At 37.1% G+C, this 24,579-nt stretch overlaps 2 long non-coding RNA genes across 2 annotated transcripts in view; one reads left to right on the top strand and one right to left on the bottom strand.

Annotated features, from left to right (window-relative positions):
• LOC123568417 (uncharacterized) overlaps positions 1-24,579 on the top strand; it is a 518,489-nt gene that overhangs the window by 217,841 nt on the left and 276,069 nt on the right. The window lies entirely within an intron of this gene.
• On the bottom strand, positions 219-24,060 carry LOC141408371 (uncharacterized). Its single transcript, XR_012422639.1, has 2 exons — positions 23,883-24,060; positions 219-3,288 (listed from the first exon to the last, which is right to left on the bottom strand). It is a non-coding gene; the product is annotated as an uncharacterized lncRNA (long non-coding RNA).

The raw sequence follows: 24,579 nt of genomic DNA, 5'->3' as shown, positions 1-24,579 counted from the left end.
CCTCGCTATTCTGATTAGTGGACCAAAGCAGTGTTCTGGGTATCTGGGAATTAAAGTAAGTTCATACCTGTTTCAGTAATCTCTGAAAAGTGTGATTAGTTTCTTTTCTCCAGTGCAATTTCCTCCTGGTAAATAGCTAAGCCACAAGTTCTTTTGGGAAAGGTTAAGAGAAAGACTTGCAGTATAAATTTTGGCAATGTGGCAGCCTCTTTCCTCGAGGGGGCTCAGCTGCCCCATCATTCAAGAGGTAATGCACCTGTGATTTGGCCCCAAACTGGGAATTGGTTGATGGGCCATGACTCTATTTTGTACTCATTCAAGTCAGACTTTGCTTCTCAGACCTAGAGATTTTTACTAAGACATATCAAGTAAGATTTTAATAGTCTGCCCATTGATTTCAGTTCTAGGGACCCCATTATCAACTTACCAAAAATAAAGCTGATCACTGCTTTGACTCTGCAGTTGGTTAAAACACCCACTACCACTTTGATCTTGGTGATGATCACTCGGCCCTGCTGCTCTTGGAGCCCATCAACCCCAGTGGCTTTGGGGAGCTTAGTTTCAATGGCAATAATTTCCTCTGTCGATCCTCATGTACTTAATGGATCTATCACAGAGTCCTTCAAGGATGCAAGGGGACTGCTCATCAACATATTTTTCAAAGCACTGGTGAAGAATGTGTCCTCTAGGGGATACACTAACAGGACATGTTTTTACATAATAAAATCTACTCTAGCGTTCTAGTGTTCCTAAGCCAATAGATATTTTCCTTTACAATATGCCAGGGGATTTTTAGCATTTCCATTTAACATAATTTAGGTCAATTTCATGTCCAGCTTTTAGTCAGCTCAGCAAACAAGCTAGCAGGATCGTTCCCAGATCCTCAGTCCAATATTATATTCCTTTCATCATTATCCAGCAGCCTTAGGATCTATTCCCACACACATGGATTCTATTGATATAAATTGGAAAAACCATGCGATTATTTTGGTGTGTACTGTAATTTTTTTATAGGTCTCTTTGTGAACCTCATCTTCTGGGAGTCACTTGCTAGGACGTGATACTGGTTATAGCTGAGGAAGAGAAAAACCTTGGTGGAGATATGTCCTGAGGAGAATCAGAAGCCCTTTGTAAGGCAAGAACGTGGCAGGAAAACCATTATAAGTTCACAAGAAAGAAAAATGAACCTCCTTAAACAGGAAGGAAAGTTGCTTTTACTGAAAAAAATTTAGGCCAACCATGAATCTCATTTGTCACTACATCTTTCTGTTTTCTGGACATTTCATACAAAGGGATCATATACGTGGTCTTTTGTGACAAGATTCTTTCACTTAGCATAATGTTTTAAAGGCAAATTCATGCTGTAGCATGCATCAGTACTTCATTCCTTTTAATGGCTGAATAATTTTCCATTGTTTATTTCAATAATAAGCCACATTTTGTTTATGCATTTGTCAGTTGATAGACATTTGGGTTGTTTCCACCTCTTATCTATAGTGAATAATGTTGCTATGAACATCCATGTACAAGTTTTTGTACACATTTTGCCTATGTTTTGTTTTTATTTCTCTTGGGTAGATACCTAAGAATAGAATTGCCAGGTCCTGTATTTCTACTAATCCTAAGAGATAACTAGTACAATATCTATTTTACTGATAAAGAAACTGGGATTCAGAGGAGTTGGACTACTGGCCATGTCATAGAGCAAATAGAAGATGATATTAACACTCAGCGCTCTTTAAGTCCAGAGCTCACATTTCTCTTATGCTTCTCTGCTAGGTGAGAGCACTGCAGATGCATCAACATTCATGCATGCCATGCACACAACCCGCAAGTGCAGACACACACAGTGATTGGAATGACATCAGTTGTGGTTTAAGACAAGCCTGACTTCATCATAACTATTCTCTCCCTCACACCAACTCCCCTGCTAGAAACACACTTTTTAGCTGAGTCTACCTCCGTTCTATGGATTTTTCACCATATGAACTCCAGCTTGTCTTTAGAGAGCAGAGGCAGAATTACTTTTCATATGAACTAGCCTTAGGGGCTGTGCAGGGGAAGACACAACAACATCCCTAACACTGGAATCTCTGTCTAAGACCCACAAGGAATGGACACTCCTGAATATTGCCTGATATACAGGCTTCCATCAGGCAACTCACTCCCCAGAGTCCCTACCTTTATTTCTCAGTATGGGCCACTACCTCTGTGCTTATATGTAAGGGACTGAGGACTCTACCTGAAATATAGCTCTTTAGGATTAACCACCATCTCCCCAACTAAGATGCAGAAATTGTACAAACTTTTATATATTTTGTAAGAGCAAGCAGTTCAAAATTGGATTACCTTTCCACATTTTCATACAAAGTAGATTAATGTGCCCCTGTCTTTATTACATTTTCCACCCTTGTCATTTGTGATTAAGCCAATACTATGAAGATGTATTATGGATCGGCATAAATGGGAACATTAAAACATTGGCTATATATCAGAGAAGCTCAAGGCAAGTTGATTTTGTGCTACACACACCCTTGGTGCAATATGTCTGGAATATTTCACATCTTTTTGGACAGAGAAATCTTTCTACAGCACCAAAAGTAATAGGAAGTACAAAAGAAAGAAAGGAAGAAATAGGGGAAAGTACTAACTTTTGTTCTAGGTAATGGAAGAGGTCTATTCTCCCTGCAATAATTTTGATACAGAATTCTCATAGATGAGCCTCTTAAACCAAAACAATTACCTGGGTTCGGAGAAGAAGGAAAAACGTGGGCTATAACCAAGATTCCTAGTTCACATAAGGAAGGGTGTTTGACCAGGCCCCCATCTTATTGTCTTGAGCTTGCATTCCATCTCTTCTAGGTCATTCCTGCCCTGAGAATACCTTAATGGCTCAGGCTTCCTGTAGAAACAGCTAAACAGCTGAGAGGCAAATCATGTATCTGTACAGGTGTCATCTCATTCTTAGTCACATGATAGATAATCTGCAGGCTCAAAGGCTCAGGCAACAGGATTAAGAAGTTCTGGTAGGAGAAAGAAGGGATCATGGCCAGAAGAGCTATTTCTAAGAAGAGGACAATCTTATTGTTCCCCAAAAAAGACTCCTACCTGTAGCACACTCTTGCCTCTATTTCATAACTTCTTTCCCAAACATGTTCATGAAAGTGATTCTGGAGAGCTCTGAGACCTGCAGCTATAGTACCTTTCCATGACAGGTTGCCCAGGCTGCAGCACCATACTCTTTCTGGTCAGCTGTCACCTCTCCTGCTCTTCTGCCTCCCCCGGTGCCTTGAAGGGAAAAATACATGAATAGATCAGAGAAAGTCTCCAGCTTCTTGTCATTTTCTTCACCTTGCAAGCATAATTCCATGAATATATCTTAGCTTGGGCCCATGATCTGGGTCTGTGTAGGATGGTATGAATGCATTGGAAAAGGGCTTCTCTTTGTTAATATTAGCATGGTTAGAGGAAAGCAAAGAGAGCACAAAGCGGCTTCAAATTAAGCCAGGTTTTGTTGATGTTATGATGATCCTATATCTCTCATTCTAGTCTGGTTTTCTCCAGTTGTACTTTGTGATTGAATGCAGTGGAAACAACAGAGGTAGGTCCCTTATGCTAAAGAAATTTGTGGAGGAGCCAGACAAATAATAACAATAAATTATTAGTTATGAAGAAGAAAATAAAACAGGGAGATATAATGCAGTGAATTGAAGAGGCCAGTTTATCAATAGCAGGGAGGTGACTTTTGATATAAGTCTCAGCTAGAACCAAAGTTGACTGTGTCTGGGGCAGTAACCTGGTGGAGTCAACATTCTGGACGTGAATCCTTAGATATAAGTCATAGTGGGCAAGGCTGAAGAACCTTGTTTCTAATGTATGGTAGGAATTACAATTTTTCAAACATCAGATGCCATTTCAATAGAGAATGCAAGAATTTGCTAAAAGCCTACTTGAAATAAGGGATTGAATCAGGAATTCTGCACTTTAACCTGTTTTCCAACTGTATCTTTGAGAAGAGGACACAGAGATTCAATAATGAATTCAACAAATGTTGATTGAAACAGAAACAGTCACTATGGCATAGGGTTTTTAATGAGATGAAAGACACTGACAGTGAAATAATGGCAGGAGTATAGTTGACACTGTGAAATGTACTATAAGGGAAAATGAGAGTGTAGTCTACGAACAGGTGAGAGGGGCATTGATTCTTATCTAGAATCTCAAGGAAGTGTCTTCCCCGAAGTATGTCATTTGAACTGACAGACTGGAGTCTGTGTGTTAACAAAGTGTTTTGTATAGGGTGGAGGTAGGGAGCTTCCTGGCAGAAGAAACTCTAAATGCAAAGATCCTGTGGCAGAAAGGAACAGGTTCTATTTAGGGGACTGGGAAAAAGCTCAGACAGGGAGAGCACCAGATGGGTCTGGTGATTGGAGCAAGTGCTAGAATATAAAGAATCCTGTAGATGATGTGAAGTTAATTGATTTTTCATCCTAAGAACAATGGCAAGTTCTTGAAGAATTTTCACCTGGGGAGCCAAAAGTTCATTTGCAGTTTTAAAAGGTCGTTTTGGGCAAGAGAACAGTAGATATAGAAAAACAAATTAGGAGACTATCTAGACAGTTCAAATAAGAAATCATGGTGCCTTAGATTATTATGATGGCAGGACAGAAGTGAAGATATTAATGATATATTTACAGGGTTAAACCCACAGGACTTGCTAATGTACCAGAATATAGCAAGAAAGATGTGTCAAGGTTGATCCTTGATATGGTTAGGCTTTGTGTTCCCACCTGAGTCTCATCTTGAATTGTAATCCTCAAAATCCCCACGTGTCAAGGGAGAGACCAGGTGGAGGTAGCTGAATCATCGGGGCAGTTTCCTCCATGCTGTTCTCGTGATAGTGAGTGAGTTCTCATGAGAACTGACGGTTTTATAAGGGGCTCTCTCCCTTTGCTTGGCATTGCCTCCTTTCACCTTTCGAAGAAGGTGCCTTGCTTCCCCTTCAGCTTTCTGCCATGCTTGTGAGTTTCCTGAGGCCTCCCCAGCTATGGTGAACTGTGAGTCAATTAACCTCTTTCCTTTATAAATTACCCAGTCTTGGGCAGGTCTTTATAGCAGTTTATAAAATGGACTAATACAATCCCTAAGTGTTCTTAATTTTTTCTATTTTTTTTTTAAAAATCTTAATACAGTTGCAATGGTAGTAATTCCTTTCCCTTGATAGAGAATAGGCAATGATAAATTTGGTGAAAGGAGACAAGCTGCATATTCTGTTGACAAATAATGGCTGTGAATTATTCTTGACTGGCTCAAGGATGAGAAGAGGAGAAATTGTGTGTGTGAGGAAGGTTCTTTATGCGGCCAAAATAAACAACTTCAGACACAAGAGAAGCTAGGGAAGATTTCTGAAGATATTATATTCTAAGTTCCAGAAGAAAATTGTAGGAAACTGTCTTTCTTCTTAGCGTGAAAGATTACTCTTTATAAAACAGAAATTAAAACTATAAGGAGAGGGAGTAATGTGATGTGCTGGAGAGGTAACAGGTAACGTCTTATGAAAAGAGAGATGAGGGAGATTCTCAAGAAGTCTGAGAGCACAAAGAGGGTCATGAGGCAGAGGAGGTAGGTGTGATGATGCAGCAATTTAACCTGTCATGTAGAAAAAACAATGTAGATATCTCAAAATGAGGTTTGGGACAGTGGCTAACGCCTGTAATCCCAGCACTTTGAGAGGCTGAGGCGGGCAGATCACTTGAGGTCAGGAGTTTGAGACCAGCCTGGCCAACATGGTAAAACCTCGTCTCTACTAAAAAAAAAAAAAAAAAAAAAAAAATACAAAAATTAGCCTGGCATAATGGCATGCACCTGTAATCCCAGCTTCTCAGGAGGCTTGGGCACCAGAATGGCGTGAACCTGGGAGGCAGAGGTTGCAGTGAGCAAAGATCACACCATTGCACTCCAGCCTGGGTGACAGAGTGAGACTCCGTCAAAAAAAATCTTAAAGTGCAAAGCCCTAGGGTAACAAAATTAAAAAAAATAAAAACGTGATAAATATGGTAGGCAGGGAATGGCAACACAAGATAAAACTAATTAATTACCAAACAGGTAGCAGGGAGGGCAAAATACAAACATATTTTTTCAACTAAAGAAAGACCTACGTAGATTGAAGAGTCTCACAACATTACAGGCATGATCAGCTAAAATACCTACAAACTTATTAACCAAAATTTGAATTCATTAGCGGGGAAAAGACAAAACTAGAAATATAGTGTCTTAAAGTAACGAAATTATTGAATTTTTGCTCTTTAACACCAACAGTCAGATAATAATAGATGAGACTTGATAGGATTTTGAAGAAACATTTTTGTAAATTGAGATTATTTTACCCAGACTTCTTGATTTTTGCTTTATGTAGAAAGGTATAGGAAAACATTTTTAGATGTGCAAAAGCTCAGATCTTCCATCAGCCAAGTACACTCAAAACATACAGGTGCCTGTGTGCACATACACACGCTCTTGAAGATACAGCCTTCTGATAAGGAGATGAAGAAGACATAGAAGCCAAAAGTAAGAAATGCAGATGTTACAACATAAAGAGGCAGAAGAGAACCCATTTCCAATAAAAGTAAAAAAATTTTGTAACTAGTTAAAAAACTAAGTCTAAGTCTTAAAATACATTGTCAAATCAATGATATATTAAAAATGGCATATTTATAAATTCCAAGATTACACAGAGAGATAGAAGTATAGGACAAAAGAAGATTCCATGTTATAAAAGGATGGGGAACTAAAAACATTTTATTTTACCACCAATATCAAACAAATGATTGAAATGACAGGGCTTGATTTTATTTTCCTGTCTCTCTTTTTGGAGTAGGAAAAACACTGCCCTTCTCTCCATTATGTTCTTCGATTTAGATCCTGAATTATGCTTCTAGGAAGTTCTTGACTCGTATTGAGCTATACTGATAGAAGGTGAAACTAGAAAGTTAGACAAATACAATTTATATGCTGAAGACCAGCACGATGACAAGACATTTATAATATTAATACATTATTTTCATATCAATTGTAGTAAAGAGAGGCCCCATGACCTCATGCTTGTTCTGACGTTGTTTCATAACTAAAATATAAAAAATCACATTTATACTATTTTAATTTATTCTTGTTAATTTCAGCCTAGTGCTCCCCCCTCCATCAAGGCTCCCTTATCAGACATTGGCTCCATCCCTCTTAGATTTGAACCATCTGGAGATTTGGCCAACAGCCACTTCTGCCTTCATCTAAACTCCTGTTTGGCAAACGTTAATCACTCAGGGAACAAAGTCACAATTTTCACACAATTTTTGACATATTTTGACATATTAACATGCAATAAATTTAATATTTTTCTTTAAATAATTTGTATTTACATAAATTTATTTTAAAATAAATTTTATAGCATAGATTTTATGTAAATCTCTATATAAACTCATTTTGGTCTGTGTGTCAAAACTCTCATCTGAGCCATTCACCAATAGTGCAATAGTACCTTTTAGGAACACGTTGATTCTAGTTGTCAATATAGTGGTAGGTAGGACCACAATGAAATGCATATCTCATTTGTGATTCCACTTTCTGTACTAAGGCCAGAGCACCAGATAATATAGGAAGCCACAATCTAAGCCCATTGACTGATATAGTGAAGGCTGTGTGAAAGTTCTGTCACTCAGAGACATTTTTTAGTTTTGGCATATTTGCATTGGCTTTAAAAAGTTCATATTATTTTACATAGTTTATTTGGCTCTTAGCATCTGATGCTATAATTATCTCAGCTGAGCTTATATCTGACTCTACATTTCAATGGTCTTTCTGGAGATGATAAATTTTCTGATTTAGGTGCAAATATGCTTGGAGCATATCATCTGAATCTATTTGCATTTTTAGTGAAAATTTCCAGACTCAATGATTTATCAAATTCAGTAGTGGTTTTGACCAATATGTGTATCACTCCATGCAATTAAAACAAGATGAAATATAATTTAATTTGTCATGCCAGTGGGGCATGAAAGAGTACTTTTTCTTTGTTTTAAATTCTGCCTTTGTCACCCCAAACTATCCCGTATACATTAGGCTACAAGTTATTCAGATAAATTGATGAATACAGTTTCTTTAAAATGGATTTAAATCTTCGGTAAGGATAGAAATGGTAATATTCAATGCAGAGATCAAAATGACAAGAGATAGTCATCTTCATTCTCCAGGGCACCATCTGATCAATCACCAGCTGGGGTCAGAAAGAAATTTTTCTGGCCAAAGAAAAAGTGTCATATAATTCATTCCAACTGGTGCCTAATGCACACACTTTCCTCGCTCAGACCCAGCAGGTGTGGGCTACTCTTAATGATGCATCATCCCATTCTTCTACAGTAATTTTTCTCCATTATATTATTGCTCCTTCCTCTATCTACTCCCTGTCTCGATGTCTCTTTCTTTCATTACTTTTCTTCTTCATAACCTGCCCTTTTCCTCTCCCCCTTAACTAATGAATTGGATATGCATATGGGCTTGGGAACTCTCACTCTCAGAAGCTCTGTCTGTGCCTTCACCCCTAATGGTGTGTTGGGCACCCACATCATCATGCCACTATTTATTCTGCCCAGCTATTAATTCGCAGTAAAATTCCAGTGTGAATTGCAGAAGCCAGCTGCTGTTTGGACAGTACTGTCAATGAGAGTGTAAAATGCAAAATGACAAGTTCTGTTCTACCTAATGGGAGGCATCAGCTTAAACAGGGTTTTCAATGTCTTGAAGTAGAGGTCAATTTCAGGAAAAATGTTTTCTCATAGAAATTCATATGTTCATGGAGCCTAAAGATAAATAGTCAAGGTTCTATATATATGCTACAGAAATTTAAATCCATATTGAGATAGACTATCTCATGTTTCATCACATGCCTTACATGGTACTGAGACATTTGGAATGTTATATTTAAGATTCCATTTCAAATATCGTTGACGAAGACCAGCAGGCTAGTGGTAGTAATAGTGGTAGTAGCAGTAGTAGTAATATATTAATGCATTAACTTTTTTCTTTTGCATAGTTTCTTCAACGTTTAACATGTTATATTTAGTAAACTAGTATCCTGTAAGCATTTATTGTATGTTTGGGACCATGCTAGGTGAATTACATGCTATTGCCAGTTTTTTATTTTTTATTTTTTGGTACATAGAAAATGGCTGAATATTAGGCATTTCATGTGAGTGGACAGTTTCCTATTGTCACAACAAAACTGTGAGGTAATTATTAGTCCTATTCTATGTATGAAGATACTAACGATCAGAGTGTCTTTTGTGGAGTATGTGGCAGAGTAGGGCTTCAGACTCAAGTTGTGCACGTTTTCCCTACCCCTACACAAAGCGCTCCCCCAGTCTTCTTTGGTTACTCATACATTTGTTAAACTAAAGCTTCAGGAAAGCACTCAGAGTCCTTAATTTGCTGCTAATCCAGCACCATGCAGATTGTGAACCTTGAACGTGAACTCCTTTCATTGTTCCTGAACCCAGGATATTTCTTTCTTCTCCTCTTAAAAACATAACTTCTAAGCACATATGTTCTAACAACAGGAAGTTTACTAGAGCCATTATGCTCTTACTTTAGGAATTCCTATGAGACAGGAGGTCTATATTGAGAACAAGGGTGCTTGGTCCCTTGGTACCAAGCAGGCTTGTGGCAGACAGGCCATAGGTATACTTGGCTCACCTTTGATGATATGGCCCAGAGCAAGGAAGATGCCTCCAGCACAGAGGGCTTTTCATCAGTGAGCAAAGGTAGTACCTGGAGAACAAATCCTTCAAGACTGGTAAAGCTCTGTGTTCTTCCTGGTTGGCCTCCCTGTAACCAAGCTGGATGTTCTCCTGGCCAGTGAACTCTCTAGAGCTTACAAGCCATCAGCACAGGGAAAATTGGAAAACCTTTTCACTGAAGCATTCACATACTACTGAAGCTCAGTTATGTACAGCTCAAACCAGGACTTGAACCTACCAGTGTCCAGAAACCATGCCCTTAGAGCCTTGGAGTTGTCAAAGTGGAGAAAAGACAGGTTCATACCTCTAATTATTCACCTTCTAGAAAAAGCAGTCTTATTAAAATCTCTTGTATTATTTAACACAAGGTCCTAGGCCAAATATCTACCATCATTCCACACTGCCCCTACTCTTCATCCTGCGTGGATTAGGAACTCTCAGTTTGCCATCATCTCCTTCCATGACAGTCTCAATCATTGCAGCCAAACACTTTAGAACCATTGTGATTTTTGTAGCATACTCAGTTTTCCAAATGAATAATAAATATAATTCTGTCAACTATTTCAGGAACCCATGTATTATTTTTATTTTTTTTTTCTGAGGGAAACAAGAAATCTATTTGCTTTTGCACAGTATATGGCAGTCAGAAGTACCTCATTCATTCACTTTTTATTCATTTGATGCATGAAAAAAAGGCATTAAATGTATTTCAGTGTGTCACCTCAAATTCTTTGCAGCCAACAGTGATGAATATGCTTGGTTCCTCAGCTGGGGTACTGTTTCATTTTTTTTGTGACAATATCATTTGACAAGGCGATTCTGCATTGGCAATATTGTATCATATTTTTGTCTGCATGTAAATTATGTTGACAGTCTCATAAACATAAATTGGCAGGCATACTGTCCCAGAGCAATGTTTGTTAAAATACACTAATGGAATAGAATAAATAAATTTTTCCAAAGCATTAATAACACAGTGGTGTGTCACTGCATTGTGCAAGAAGGTCTATGGGATATGATACTGTCTATGCTAAATTAATATTGCATATATTTCTTTATATATATTTTATTCAATCTCATGCTTATGTTTATAGATTAGTCATTCCATTTCACAGAGCTTTGTATAATAGTGGTCACCCACTTGTGATATTTTTTAAGAAGTCAGCATTGTCTGTGGCAGATATCTATAATGGAACATGTGTAAGGTGTAATTCATGTCTGACATTGTTATTACATTGCTTTGTTCCAGATAGGGCTTCCTCTTTCTCACCTGCCAACCCAAGGACACACACTTAGCAGGCCTCTGCCCTGATGGAGCAGGCAGATTCTAGAATGGGCAGATCTAAAGCAGGTCCCTAGAGTACCAAACGACTGGGCACATATTTCATTTATATTTTTGGACCACAAAGATAATTTCCCTTCCAGATGTCTGTGGAAAGATAGGATGGGGCATTGGCAAAAGTATGAACTATTCTATACTTTTTCATTTCTTTAACTTACTAGAAATGTGACCTTTGGTAAAACTCAAAATCTCTTTGAGTCTCAATTACTGTATAATTGAAATAATCAAGAATAAGGATAGATGTCAACATTGAGATGTTGATTGTAACTGCAATTGATATGGTGTCTGGTTCATAACAGGCAAGGAGTATCTTAAAATAATGAATGGAGGAAGATAAAATGAGAAAAAGAAACAGAAATACAATGAATTTAGCAATTTTATTGATCAAACAGATGACGGAAAATTTATATGCTGTGTTTCCAAACATGTAAATGCTTGGAGCATAGAGAAATTGATACAATTTTGAATTTTTGCAGAGTCAACTCAGAGTGTACATTGGATTCCACACATACCCTGACTCATCTGCCTCCTGGATGGTAGCACATGTACCTCTCTTTGGGTTTTCTAAGTATCATCTTCCCTATTAACAGAGAACTGACACAGCTGTGGCTTCTGATCTTTGGGGAGAAAAGCTGAAGAACTAGGATTTTAAGAAGAAAATTATAGGAAAGCAGTAGGATTGGTCCCTAAGGGCCATACCTCTTGATCAGACTTGGGCCAGAAAACTTGTATGGCTGTTGCCCCTAATATCTATTGCTTCAGCTTTATCTGGTCTCTCAGCTTTTACCCTGAGACTTTACATGAAGCACATTCATGTAACTATTCATCTATAAGACCACATGTTTGTACATCAGTGCTAAACAAAGAGGGTTAGAGAACACAGGCCTTGCATCAGATGCATAAAACCAAACCATGTAAATATGTAGGTCATACAAGAGGAGAAAGTTCCTATTTACTACATGGCTTCACTATAAGATATTATGTTTAAAGTTCAGTAACCACACTGGTTAACCATAAAGATATGGTCTACCATGTTTGTGTTATGCCAGAGAGATTTTATCAAAGAGGTAAAATGTAAGAATTATTTATAAGATTCAAGCAATAGTCCAGGCAAGAAATTATGAATGCTTAGACTAATATGGCAGCTATAGGTGAGAAAGTAAATGTGGGGACAGGTAGTGCTTCATAAAACTAAGAGGCAGGATTTTGTCAAATTAAACAGCAGGTATTATTGAGCAACTAATACTTATGAAACATTATGCTAGACTTATGAGTAAACAGAAGTTTAACATATCTTCTGTAGTTGTCAAGTGTTTACAATTCAATTGATGATATAAGCTTTGGACATAAGCAAGTTCTTTGTTTACATATATATGGTGGTTTCTCTTTATATTTTGAGCCCAAAGCATTTTTGAAAATCAATTTTTATTTTAAATTCCAGGTACATGTGCAGAATGCACAGGTTTATTACATAAGTAAACGTGTGCTATGGTAGTTTGCTTCACAGATCAACCCATCACCCAGGTATTAAGCCCACACCTAACAGCTGCTCTTCCTGATGTTCCGCAAGAACCAGAGCTCAGCTCACTAATCCAAGTTAGCATGGCTTCTCAGATTGTGTCTCTTTAGGGTCTAGGTATCAATTTCTCAAGAGTGTTGCCCTCTGATTGCTCACAGATGAATACTCCACAAGAATTGTCCTTGGCCTAAGGTAGTTGCCTTGTTCAAAGTTACTCTGTCTCTCTGGGGGCAATATAAATTCAATGACTGCTCCATGGGAGATGCAGAATCCCAGCCCCCTTGCCTCCATTGAGGATACCTCTGAAAGGCTATTCTAGCTATAGAGCTCTCTCTTTGGGACTGGCTAGCACCCCTATTGCAATGCATCACCATTCAACATAGCGCTGTGCCCAATCTTACTTTCCTCCCTTGGAGATACTTGTTTTTCCTGAGAGCACTCCCCAATAAACCACCTGCACACAAATCTCCATCTTGGAATCTGTTTTCTGGGAAACTTATCTACCTGCCACAGCCTGTGTGTCTTAAGGTTGAAAGAGCAACACACATAGTAAATTCTGTAGAAATATTGAAGAGAGAGTATACATTTTGTATAATTGAACATCTCGTTATTTCCCAAACCTTGCAAAATGCTTGTTGCGTGGTCAGCCCAATATATTTTTGCTAGATGAATGGCTTACGTGGTCAGGAAAATTGACTAGATGTTGACAGGCAGGAGGGAAAATAACTATAAAGTGATTGACTTGGGTAGCAGAAAGAATATTGTATCATTCTCAAAAATAAAGAATTGAACCAAGGGAGGAAATGTGAACTGATTGTTCCTTGTTGTGTTGAGTCTCAGGATGTTTAACAGACTGGAATTTATGGAACTGAATTAAGTTCAGTTCAGTGTTCATTGTATCCTTATGATATCTGACTCTCAGTCTCTGAAGGAATAGAGAAAAAGTCACTTATTGGTCCCAACACTTGTACTCTGAGGTACTATAAACCTTTCTCTCCTAGAGAGTTCTAAAGAATTTTCAAAGGCAACTTATCAAATATATATGTGTATATATATTTGAAAATACCAAATATATATATGTGTTTATATATACGTAAAAACTTCCTAGAGCACAATTTGTAGTTAAGATGTGCTAACCCTTTGATATAATTCTACATTTAGAAATGTATTCTAAGAAAGTAATTCAGATATATGAAAGATTGAATCTCAAATTGATTATTAAAACAGCATTTAATGAGAGCAAACAACTGATAACATAAATGCATTAGATAATTTAAATTATTTTTATTGTAGAACATAAATTTAACAAATTATTTTACTTCCCTCAAATGCAATATTATATGTTCAATAAATCAATGCTAGTTGAATATTTATCAATTTGGAAGAATAGTCACATACAATTTTAAAAGGTATAAAGTATTAGCTATGGTATAATATTCTTTTTTACTTACAAAATAAATATGTATATGGTACATATGTGAGTATATGTATTCGTATATATGTACACATACATATATCTATGTCTTTCTCTTCCTATGTAATATTTTATTTATGTATATACACACACACACACACACATATATATATATATATATGTATACACACATAACTTTTAAGGACTCAGAGGAAATACACCAAAGTGTTGTAGTGGTTGTTCAGAAGAGAGATTGTGAAATTTTTTAATTTATATTTTTCTGTTTTACTATGGTCTTTCTGTCCTCCCTCTTACATTTTTAGTTTTCTCTCTATCCAGATTAAGTTCTTGATCTATTACTTTAGCTATTTTCTTGTCAATATGCTAAACTAACTTGTGATTATCATATATGACTGGCAAAATCTCAACTGTGATTGACTCTAACTGTGGAAATTTGTATAGTTCTATGTCCAAGTCTGGGCTGCTGACAACAGCTCAGCAAATTACACCCAGGTCAACTGGGAATGCTAAAAATAGAGGTTCACACTCATGCGCACCATACAAACATAACTGCTTGTTTACCCATTCAGTTCTCATTCTCACTGCCCCCAGCAACCATTTCAAACTTTCTCTCTTGTCTTCAAATTTCTAACCATCTTGACCTCCACATTCTGTTACCTTTCTCAGTCTTCGAGTAGTCAACCTGAGCTTCAGATTTATCTAGAAAATAGAACTCATCGGATGTGAAACTTCTCATTCTACAGATGAGCCAAGTCGATATGCCTGCCTCTTTCTATTCCCTTTTTCTTTTCAGTTCCACTCATTACAGTGGAAGTCCAGTTCTTCCAGTTCCTTGGATCCATTCCTTAACATGTGATCAAGGCCAGGGTACCACATGTTGCCCCCTTTCAACTTCACTTCCTGTATATCCTTCTCCAGTGGCTCTTTACCATCCCTTTTCTTGCCTTACTTTTATCATCCTGTTCACATTTTAAAAAATATTTTTGTGTTATAGGAAATATCTTAAATTTATACAAGGTCAAGTATGTAATGTTTTCTTGTGGGTAAATAAATAGAGAGTAACATGACAATATCCATGTACAAATTACTTTAACCTGCTGCCATATTTGCTTCTGGTTATTAAAAATGAAAAAAAAAGCCCCCAAATATTAGGAATCCTGTTAAAGAATTTTCTAATTTCCTTCTTCCCTCTCTTCGCCCCCACCACCAGAGATAACTATTATCCTGAAGTTTGTGTGCATTATTCCTGCTTGTATTTTTTATACTTCTAGGACACATAGTCTATCCATTATAAACTATATAGTATTTATGGTTTTTAAATTAACTCTTAATTAAAATGGATTAAGGGTGGCGATAATGTATGCATCATTCTACTAGCTGTTTATTTTCTTACTCTTCATTATTTCTGGAATCTATCTAATTTATACGTGTAGATCTTGTTCATTAATTTTAATTGTTACACAGTATTTCATAGTATGCATATACTGTGATTTATTGATCCACTTCCACACTTATGGGCATTTAAGTTTGCTAGAATGTTCAGCTATTACAAACAATGATGCAGTCAGTAACATTGGACATGTCTCCCTGTCAACATAAGTACAAGTTTCTCCTTTGAGTAGATTTTATTTATTCACAGATGAAATTACAATAAAAGTGGGGGATTTGTTTTGCATACATCTGTTATTTTTCTGTCATCTTACTTGTATTCTCCATTTATCTTTTTATCCCTCCTCCTCTTCCTCCAGTTTCCCTGACTGACTTTCTTCATTCATTTTTCTTCTCCAGGTTGATTTGCAAGTTGTGCATGCTATTTCTATTGTTTAATGATTATGCTTACATTTTAACAAAGTTATTTAGTTTATAGATCTCGAACATGAGTCCTTAGCTATTCCATATCTCTCTTCCTTCCCACAAAATAAGACAGAGTTTTAAGCAAAACTTCTGTCCAAAAATTCCACCTCACCCAGTTCTTTTGTTCGACTGTTGTTTTGATGATGACAGCTTTTGAATCTCATCAGTATAACCTTGCATGGGTTATGCTTAAATAAACAGTAAAATTACTTTCTCTTTTACGGTATGCAAGATGAACATCTTCCATGTAAAAGTTAGACATGGAAACAGTGGACAATCCCATTGCTCAAAAAAAAGTCTGGCTGCATTTTTTTTATGCCCAACTGCTGACAGTTTGAAAGCCTTATCCTTTTTTTTCCCCCTTCTTCCCCATATCTGGGAAAGCTGATTAAAATAAAATAAAATAAAAAAATTTTAAAAAAGCCCTGGCACTCCCTCCTTTGTCTCCAGACGGAGGTTCAAATCACATAATCCCTTTCCCTTGTGTGGGAACCTTTACCCAAGACCAAGCCCCTAACCACAATGAAAAATTTGAGCCTAAGCATGGGACGTTTTCTGGCTCTCAGGTCATTTTCAGATCTGTTTGAGGGCTTTCTGCTTGCATTAGAAAGCCTTTTTATGTGAATGTGAAATCTTTTATATTCTCTTGTTGCAAGTGTGGCACAACAGTCTAGATACAAAGCAAATTTGGGATGGAGGTCCATCCTGTTTCTCTGGAGTGGCGACAACACCATACAAGTCCAACTGAGCCACATTAAATTTTCCTTCCCAATAATTCCTTAGAAATCACACCAGAAGTTCTCACATCACCTCATCTTCCACTTTTAGGTCAGAACTAAACACAGTCTGCATATTCTAAGACAAACACTGGTGATAGATGAAACTGACACTGCTCAAAGATTATAACAAAGTTCAGGTTTTATTATAAATATAAAAATAACGGAAAAAGAACATGAGGTTGCAGAAGTAAAAGGGTACCATTGGTATAGATTACTATAAATAAAAGATAAGAACATTCTGTAAACCATTATTCATGAAGCTAATTCTGTGAAAATATGAGAACTGCATGAGAAGTTCATGAAATCAAAAGATGACTTTATGAGGAATGAATGGGCTGAAATGAAAAGGAAACAGACTGGGATGAAAGGTTCCAGCTGAGATGATGATGATAACAACTATGCCAATGACACCAGCAACACCAATGATGCTGCAATGGACTGAATGTGTCTTCTCAAAATGTATCCTTTGGGTTTAAATCCTAACCTCCAATGTAATGGCATTTAGGAGGTGGAGCTTTTGGGAAGTGATTAGGTTGTGAATTACCTCCCTCATGAATGGGATGAGTGCCTTTATGAAAGTGACCTAAGAGAGCTCTCCAGCACCTTCCAGTATGTAAGGACATGGGGAGAGGATAGCAGTCTGCAACCTGCAGTCCCTTACCAGAACCTGATCATGCTGATACCCTGATCTTGAACTTCCAGCCTTCAGAACTGTGATGCATAAATTTCTGTTCTTTATAAGCCACACAGTCTATGATACCTTGTTACAGCCACTGAACGGACTAAGGCAGATACTAAGAATCATGTTCACTATTTAGTTTGATTACTGTGAGGAGTTTGAGATGATCCAATAAATGACACCCTCCTTCTCCATTCAAGTTTGAGTTCATTGTTAAAATATATAAATGTGTGTATTAATATTAATACAAATAGGCCAAAATATTGTGCTGCTTACAGGTAAAATTGGTAACTGAGGGTGTAGCTTTCCTTACAGGCAAGCATGTACTAATACTAATGCTGAATCTCAAAATTAGACTTCCCTAGTCAATGGTGCAGGCCCAGGAAGACCTGGAAACATGGAGCAATTAACCCACTTATGACCAGTGTTTCATTATTGAAATGCTAAGCATGTGGGAGTTATTTATATCCTGCTGCTCAAGGTCATCACCAAGGTTTGATTTTTCACTCATGCAAAAATTCAAAAAATTGAAACCTCAGGCATAAATGGGTTAAGGGGGTGGTAGTTCTAAACAGACAACTTGCAAAAGGAAGAGAGTAGGATGAGCATGCCAAACTCCTTAAACCTAACTCCTAAGCAAGGCGAATGCCTCCTCTTCACAAAAGATAGGAGTGACTGAAGGCTTGGAAGGAGGCCAGTGTTACAAGTGTTGGTGACTCTCCATAGGAGAGTAAACCTTAGTAATACACTTTTTCCCCAGTTACCCCATCATGCCCATAGGCGATCAGAGGTGTAACCATTCCACTTATAGGAAGAAGTCAACAGTTGGGAAAGTCATATTCATACTTCATGATATCACTCATCCAATAACAAACATGGTTCTTTGGGTATTTTCCTGGGCTTATCAGTGGGAAATATGAAATTTTGTCCCCATAAGGCACTAAAATGCTTCTGAGAAACACACCAATTGATTAAGTCAAAGTCTATTCTGTATACAAAGCTTGATTTCTATAATTTTTCTATCCAAACTAGACATAACTAGGTTTCCCAACATAGTCTATCAGAGGTTCTGCAGAATAATAAAGACGGAAATTACATACAGGTGTTTAAAATTTGAATATACTTTTCAATATCAAATTCTGGGCAAGAAATTACATTTCAAATATTAAACCCCCTTGCATTTTACAACTCGAAATAAAGATGGAATTTAAAAAAAAATTTTCCTATTGAGAAACAAGTCCAAAGAAATTTAACTTTGAAATGTATCCTACAGAAAGTAGTATGGTAGAATGAACAAGAACATGGGCTTTTGGGTCGGGATACCTGAGTTTTCATATGTGTTCTATCACTTAATTGGTATAAAATATGAGATATTAAATGCTTCTCTGCTTTGATTTTCTCAATAAAATGAGGAAATTTTATTCTTGATATTAGTATGAGGATTAAATGGATGACTATAAATCAGATTGTTAGTGCAGTGCCTGACATTGATACTATGTGTTGATGATTAATATTGTAGTATTCTAACTGTATCATGCTGCTCAATTTAAGTTAGAATAATTCTTGTGAACTAGATAGAGCCTAGATTCTTTCAGATTTGTGTTAGTTCAATTCCGTTCTCCTGTATGTTTCACTTTTTTAATTGTGGGAGATAAAAACATAACATTGATCTCAAATAATAGAATTATGAAAACAAGCTAATTCCTGCCTCCTAGCGCAATTATCTCAATGTAAAACATTTTTCTAGGACCCATTTGAGTAAAGCATTTGTGTTTTGAATCAAATACACCCTGCCTCCCTTCCGCCCTTGGTGGCCCACTGTTTCCTACCATCTAGGATGTCAAAAAGTTGATTTCAGTTGCCTATAATTCATAGGAAAACTAAGGAGACACTTTTTAACAGGAGGTTACTTTTGGCTAATGCTGGTCACTTGTTACCAATTGCTCTACCAATGCTTGCATGAGTAACTAGATCTGCCACTTGAAGAGATGTTCAGAGAACTTCAATATCACCAGCTGCTCACTATTACTTTCTCATATATTGTAAATGCCTTAATTCCTGAGATCCTTATATATCCGTCAAATTTTAGCTCATCTATGTCCTGTGGTAAACTCAATTGGAAAAAAATTCTCAGCAGAAACTGATTTTGGTATTATGTATTTACCATATTCTCCTAACATCTTCTTTCTGTGAAAGTAGCATTTAAGGTATTGAGACCTTCATAGTAAAGTCAGAAATTTGCAATAATAACATTTCCAGTCACCAGGGCTTATTCGAGGTGCATTTTGTTTTTCAGTTAATATATTCAAAACTTCTTCAATTTTATTTTCATTTTGGAGTGCAGAATTGAGGGCAGGCTATATCTAGTGACACAGCATCTGTAATCCTATGCCACACTCTTTCCACTGCCTCTTGCTATAAATTTCCTTGACCTGAAGACCCTTGAGTTATCTCTTAGGGAATCTTCTCACACATACTATATTAAACCAGACCAGAGCTGACTTGATACTAGCTATTGGGCATGACTTTTGAGTCTCTGGAAAAGACACAGAAAGTCCACTAATCATCTTTCCTTGGCTCTGGATGCAGAATGGAATTTGGCAACTGGTCTAGGACTATTAAGCTAGTTCTGATCCTAACAATATATAGCTAGAACCTCGCTAGTTTCAGAAGCATATGAAAAGCTCAGTTATTTTGTTGGTTAAAAGAAGAAACCTTTGTTACATAAATTCAAGCAAATGTGTGCAAATTAGCTTGTAATACCAGACCCGCTGCATCTATATAGTTTGAAGTCAAGCTTCACCAGGACCATTAGGCTACATGAGGTTGCCTGGACCCACTGGAGCCAGAAGTTTGCCTGTTAGTATCCTCACAGACCACTAGCCTTGTCAGCACTGGGCTGGTTCCCATTATCTACCTAGTTCCCTGTGCTTTTTCTGAACCTGTACATCCTATTCAAGTTTGCTAAGTAATATGTTGCTTTGCTTAGGTGGGAGTGTTCAACCTTTTGACTTCCCTGAGCCACACTGGAAGAATTGCCTTGGACCACACATAAAATACACTAACACTAATAATAGCTTATGAACTACAATTAAAAATCACAAACTCATAATCTTTTGAGAATGTTTACATATTTGTTTTGGGCTGAATGGAAGCCATCCTGGACCACATATGGCCAGCAGACCATGGATTGGACAAGCTTGGCTTAGAAGCTGGTGCATACAGTTCCACTGCTACAGAAACAACCATTTGTCCTTAGGTAAAAAAGTTGGCAGTGACAAACCAAGGTCAAAAATTCCCTCAAACGTGTGATGAATGGATAAACAAAATATTGTATACCTACACATTTGATTATGATTCAGCCATATAAAGAATGAAGACATGATTTATTCTAGAACATAGATGAACCTAAAAATATTATGCTAAGTGAAAGAAGACACAAGACCACATATTAGATGATTTGATTTGTATTAAACATCCAAAATAGGAAACTACATAGGGACAGAAAGTAGATTAGTGGTTGTCACAGCTGGGGACAGGGTGAATGAGGAATGACTGCCAGTAGGTACGAGGACTTCTTTCTGGGCTGATGGAGACGTTTTAGAATTAGTGGTAAGGTTTGGACAACTTTGTGAATACACAAAAAGCATTGAATCAAATAAATTTTGTGGTATGAGAATTGCATCAATAAAAGAAGAAAGGCTTAAAACTACATAACACTGCTAAAAACCTTCTAAATTGATGAGCCACATGAAAAACAAGTGTACAAGTTTACAGAAGATTTTCCATCAAGCATCTGGCATTCTCCATGGGTTAAGCCATTCCCCAGCATGTCAGCAAGGCATAAAGCATCAATGATTACCTCAAGCTCAGAGAAATTCTCTACTATAAGTTAGGCATATCCAAAGAACAATATAGCAAGGTATGCTATATGAGATATCATCTTTACTCATTGTTATTCAAATGTCAGCAAGAACCGTAAACAACACAATAAAGACAACAAATATTTGAACATGGAATAGAAAGTAGGGTTATGTTCCCATGAAACAAACCATCATTTCTTCTCATTTTGGAATGCCTAGTTTACTCTTTGAAGAATTAAACTCAGTTTAGAAGCATTTACAGAATTTACTCTTGAAGTATTAAATATATATTACAGCTATTGTGAAAAATAAAGGAAAATTCCCACGTGGCCATTGTCTAGCATAGCGCCTCCCCAGCTGACAGCCATGCATATCAACTGTACCATAAGCCTCAAACTCCAGACATAATTTTTATCTCTCACAATGCATTCCAATTTCTTTTCTTTAAGATGGCCAGCCTAATAAACCAGATACTGGGAATTTAAGGTGAGCCAACAAACACACTGCTTTTTTTTTCCACCTGAGTTTGAGCCAAGGAAAAGGTAGTAGAAAAAACAGTAAGTAAACCGGAGTAACACATTAAAAACTTAAACTATGACCAAGAGCAATCAAGAAAACGTGTCTGCTTTCTTCAAGTAGGCAAGGAAATTCCAAAAGGAACAAAGAAAAGGGGATGAGAGATTATCCCTAACCAATCCTTCAGGCAACTGGAAGGGAGGAAAAAAAGATGGAGAGGAAAAGGGATGGAAGTATTTCTCTATTGGATTCCTGTTTAAATGGAAGAAAACATCAGCAGTGGGGTTATATGTCCTTTCTTCCAACGTTATAACATGCTTAGTTTCAAGTGCTTTTTACATTTTGTTCAATTTAATCCTGACAACAAACCCATGAGGTAGGCACATTTAATGTGTCCATTTTACAGATAACTGAAGCTTGGCCAGGGCAAGAGGTCACACAAAACAACTGGTCTCTACCACAAAAGTGGTCTCTCTCCAGATAAAATTAAAAAAAAAAACCCACTAAACAGATCCTGGGGGAAAGAAAGTAAAATTAAATCCATGTAAGAAAGAATAAAGCACAGAACTTCCACTGCAAAAACATCAAATCAGTGTTGTATAGGTAAACATCGAATGAAGAAAAAGGTCACAGGAATGAATATGAAGAAAGAAAAGAATAGATAGGAGAGCAAAGAGCAGGGAGCTAGTAGATGAATAATATGGATCTACAGAGAGGAAAGCAGAACAAATGAAGCTGAAACAACAAAATCAGCAGAATATTTTCCTATGCTGTAAAAAAATCACAGTTTTCAGATAAAGTCTTGACATGTTTTGAAGCAAAAATACATTTAATAACATTGAGCACTTATATATTGCTAGAAAGTTATATATATTATATATATTGTTTAGTACTTTGATAAGAAAGAGATAGCAAAATATAGTCCTTTCCCTCAAGGGGCTAGAAGTGTATTGGAAAAAACACATAAAAATATAATTACCTAATATATGGCAGAATCAGCGATGGACATAATGATGCAGGTTTGTTGTAGCACCAAAGCAAGGCAAATTATTGGTTCAGGGGCTTAATGTGTCTATGGGAGCAGGCATTCAAGACAACATGAGATGTAAATCATGAATTATGTCCCAGCACTAGATGTAGGGAGATGGAAAGGATAGCTATTCAAGACGGCAGGACAATATGGAGGAATATATAATAATCAGATAATATGCTATGGGAAAATATACAGTTTCTTGTTTCTGGATCAAAGAAATCCAAGTTGGGAGCTAAGAAGCTCAGGGCCACAAAAGTGAGCAAGAATGAGTTTCAAAGACTGTGTGTGCCATGTCGTGAAGTGGACACTTTATTCTGCGGTGACAGGACATCATTGAAGAGTTTTATGTAGGGTAAGGAAAATTTTCATGTAACATGAAGCACTGTTTACTTCTCAGAGGGTGTACTAGAGGAAAGGAGACTAGTTGAAAGGCTATTGCCAAAGTCTGGGTAAGGAATAAAAAAGACTCGGGATAGAAGGGAGTAGTTACAGCAGAAAACAGGATGGATGTGAGAAATATTTAGGTGTGAAAATAGAATTAAATAATTCACAGATGGGCTGATGGGTAAGATGGGTAAGAAGGGCTCAATGATGCCTTCCATATTTCTAGCTTGATGACTGTATTGTAGGGCTGGAACATGAACAGAGAAATAAAATGTTGCATATTAAATTTGTAATCCTAACAGGAGATGCAAAGTTATTGTTTTATTCTTAATTCTGATAATTACTTAAATATAGGTTTGACTGCCATTTAAAAAATCTGAAACTCATAACTAGGAGAATTACATGTTTGTCTGCATTCCAAAATCCCATGGAAAGTTATTTAAAAAAATAGCCCATGTGGTCAAAGGTTGAGCCAGATGAAAGAGCAAAGTGGTAAAAACAAAACAGAAAAAGCACAGCCAGAAAGTGTGAAACAGGATTACAGAATTTAATATAGGCAGAGTTTTGAAAATAAATGTACTTTAAACACATTCATTTAAAAAAAAAAAAAGGAAAAAAAGCAGCTCTCAAATTGGGTTAACAATATACGACTTCCTGGATATTATGGCAGCAGCCTGGTCATGCCTGACTTACCTTTCATTGCTTTCAGTTAAACACTCCAAAGTGTCCAGCCCAAGATAAAAGCTGACAGCAACACAGCTGGTTGATGAAAAGAGAAACCCATATTCAAATTCCAGTACTAAACCCGCTGGCAGAACGTTTGATGAGATGTTCCCAGAAGCACAAACCTTACCAGAGAACAGTCTTCTCTCTGGAAAGAAACTGACTGTGAAAGTCACCTTCCACCTTCCCCTACCTGTCTGTCTCCCACCTCCACATCCTGGACACGTTTCATTGTATTCTATCTCAGTCAAGGACACAATGATCTATCCCGTTTTTATACCTAGTTCCTAACACCTTCTGTATTAGTCTGTTATCATGCTGCTGATAAAGACATACCTGACACTGGGTAGTTTATAAAGGAAAGAGGTTTAATTGACTCACAGTTTAGCATGGCTGTGGAGACCTCAGGAAACTTACAAATACGGTGGAAAGGGAAGCAAACATGTCCTTACCATGATGGCAGGAAGAGTGTGAGTGCAGGGGACTGCCCTTTACAAAACCATCAGATCTCGTGAGACTTATTCACTATCATGAGAACAGCATGGGAAAAACCCACCCTCATGATTCCATTACTTCCTATCAGGTCTTTCCCACAACATGTGGGGGTTATGGGAGCTACAAAATTTAGGTAAGGACACAGCCAAACCATATCACTGTCGCTTTCCTT

Source organism: Macaca fascicularis, chromosome 13 (genome assembly GCF_037993035.2).
Source record: "Macaca fascicularis isolate 582-1 chromosome 13, T2T-MFA8v1.1".
NCBI lineage: Eukaryota > Metazoa > Chordata > Mammalia > Primates > Cercopithecidae > Macaca > Macaca fascicularis.
Note: the sequence above shows the minus strand (reverse complement) of the source record. Positions and strands in the feature narration are given on the sequence as shown.